General features: G+C 77.8%; 1 non-coding gene across 1 annotated transcript; it reads left to right on the top strand.

Moving 5' to 3' along the window:
- The first annotated feature begins 2,165 nt into the window (after positions 1-2,165).
- LOC138064910 (5.8S ribosomal RNA) lies at positions 2,166-2,318 on the top strand. The gene has a single exon (XR_011138156.1). It is a non-coding gene; the product is annotated as a 5.8S ribosomal RNA (ribosomal RNA).
- The last annotated feature ends 182 nt before the right edge of the window (positions 2,319-2,500 follow it).

Here is a 2,500-nt window from a genome sequence, read left to right as displayed (position 1 = left end):
CCGCCGCCGCCGGGGCAGGGGAGGGTCCGGCCCGGGGGAGGGCCCGGCAGAGCGGGCGGCAGTGCGTGGGAGGGTCGGCGGGGCTTGCTCCCCCGGTGCCCGCGGGAGGAAGCGGCGGGTGGAGACGCGAGCGAGATCGCATTCCGGGTTGGGACGGGTCCCACGGGTCCCCACTCCTAAGCTGTGGGGGGCGGACCCGGGGCGGGCTGCGGCGGAGCAGCCCGTCTAGCAGAGGCGGTGCGGACAGGCGTTCCGGGACGGCGCGCGGGGCGGGCGCCGCGCCGCGGCGGACCCCAAGCGGGGGCGTCGCGCGAGGCCACGCGAGGCGACGTGTCGTGCCCGAGCGGGCGGCCCAAACCACGGCTCTCCTCCCGGGCGCAGCTGCCACCCGGCGCCGGGTTACTGAGGGAAACCCCGGGCCCCGGGAGGAGGACGAGGTCGTGGCGGTGGGTGTCGGGCGCACCCCGCGGGTGGACGCTCCGCCGAGGGGCGCTGGAGCCGGCTGGCGGGTGCCGGGTTCCCCTCCGCGCCCCGCCTCGTCGCTGCCGCTGAGGCTGCCGCCGTCGCCGCGAGGCGGCGGTGGCCCGGCGGCGGGCGGCGGCGGGGGAGGCACCCCCGCGGGGATTTCAGGTCGTTTCCCTCACCCCAGGGCCAGGTACCTAGCGTCCGCGCTTCTCCTGCCTCCCCTCGGTGACCCACCCGTGTGGTCCCGTGTGCCAGCGTGCTCCTCCCGGGCGCTGCGCTGCGCGTGCCGCACCGGCCGTGCCCTGCCGGCCTTCCACGCTTCCTCCTCCCCTCCCTTCCCCCCCCCCCCAACCGCTCCAGCCGCCCCACGCCGTGCCGTGGGGGCCGCGCTGCGAGTCGGCCGGGCCGGGGGCGGCGGGGGGCGGCGGGGGGGGGGGGGCGCGCTGGGAGGAAGGAGGAGGGCCTCCGGCCACCGCGGCCGCCGGTAGCGGCCCCCCCGGGTAGGGATGGCCATGGGCCCCGGGCTCCGGGCCCGAGGGTTCTCGGTCGGAGAGCCGGGCGGGGGTTTAAAGACTCGGGCGGCCCGATGCGACCCGGGGGGCAGCCGGGCGTGCTGCCGGAGGGGCCGGGGGGTCGGCGCGCGCGGGCGCCGCACCCCCCCATGCCCGCCGGCGCGGCCCGTGCATGCCCCGCGGGCAGCCGGGACGGAGAGGGGTACCCTGCCCCCTCTCTCCGCGGTCTGGTCTCGGCGGAGAGACGCCGCGCGGTCGGCTTGCGCCGGCCTGCCTCGAACGCGCGACCCCGGCGCGAGCGCGTGCTCGCCGCCGGGACGGCGAGCCCCCACCGCGGGTGGTGCGGACGCCGAGCCCCAGCGCATCCCTTCTCCTCCCTGGCCGGTGCTCTCAGTCTCCCGCCGTGGCCGTCGGCGGCACCCTTCCTTCCCTCCCCCCCCCGCCCTGCCCCGGCACTCCGCCATCCGGCGCGCCTGCCTCGCTCTGCCCGACCCGGCTTCGCTGGGCGGCAGGCGGGCGGCGGGCGGGCGGGCGGGGGCGGCCCCTCCCGGTCTCCGCGTGGAGGCGGGGAGAGCGGGCGCCGTTCCCCGTCCGTCCCGCCTCGCCCGTCTGCCTGCCGCCAGGCGTCTGCCCGCGGAAGGGACGGGCGAGTGCGTGGCGTCGCTCGGGAGGCTGCGTGTGTGCAGGCGGGTGTTGGGTGCCGTCTCCGGGGCGGCGGAGCTGGAGGCCGGTGAGGCGAGCGAAGGAGCTCGGAAGCGTGCGGCTGGCGGGTCGCGGGCGCGCGGGCAGCGGGTGGCGCCGCTCCCAGCGGCGGCCGGGCTCCGACGCCGGGGCTCCGCGGGGACCCACACCCCGGTCCCTGAGGCAGGTGGCGCGGCTGGCGCGCCGCTCCCTGCTGGGCCAGGCCGAGCCGGGCGCCTGGGCCGGACTCGAAGCGAGAAAGGGGTTGTCCCAGGTCGGGAGCGAGGGCTCCCCGCCCCTCTCGTTCGGGTCTGTTCTCCCCCCCCCCACCCCTTTTTTTTTCCCTCTGTGCTTGTACGGTCAGTGAGGCGTGCCCTCTCTCTCCGCTGTCCCTTGCTCAGCAGCCGGCGTCGGCGTGAGGAGGGAGGCAGAGCGGATGGGGGCCCTCAGGGGGCTGCGAAAGCTGCCCGGTCCCCCCGCGCGCGCGGTGGGGACCGAAACCGAGACAACTCTTAGCGGTGGATCACTCGGCTCGTGCGTCGATGAAGAACGCAGCTAGCTGCGAGAATTAATGTGAATTGCAGGACACATTGATCATCGACACTTCGAACGCACTTGCGGCCCCGGGTTCCTCCCGGGGCTACGCCTGTCTGAGCGTCGCTTGACGGTCAATCGTCACCCCCATTGCCGCGTTGGCGCAGCGGTGTGCCGCCCCTCGGGGGGGGGCCGGGGGGGGCGGCGGCGGCGGCGAGTCGGTGGGGGGGCGGCGGCGGCGGTGAGTCGGCGGCGGCGGCGGAGCCGGGACCACCGGTGCGTGCACCGGTGGCCCCGGTCTTCCGGCT

The sequence above is a fragment of the Struthio camelus genome, unplaced genomic scaffold, assembly GCF_040807025.1.
Source record: "Struthio camelus isolate bStrCam1 unplaced genomic scaffold, bStrCam1.hap1 HAP1_SCAFFOLD_33, whole genome shotgun sequence".
Classification (NCBI taxonomy): Eukaryota; Metazoa; Chordata; class Aves; order Struthioniformes; family Struthionidae; genus Struthio; species Struthio camelus.
This window is presented reverse-complemented; position numbering and strand designations above follow the sequence as displayed.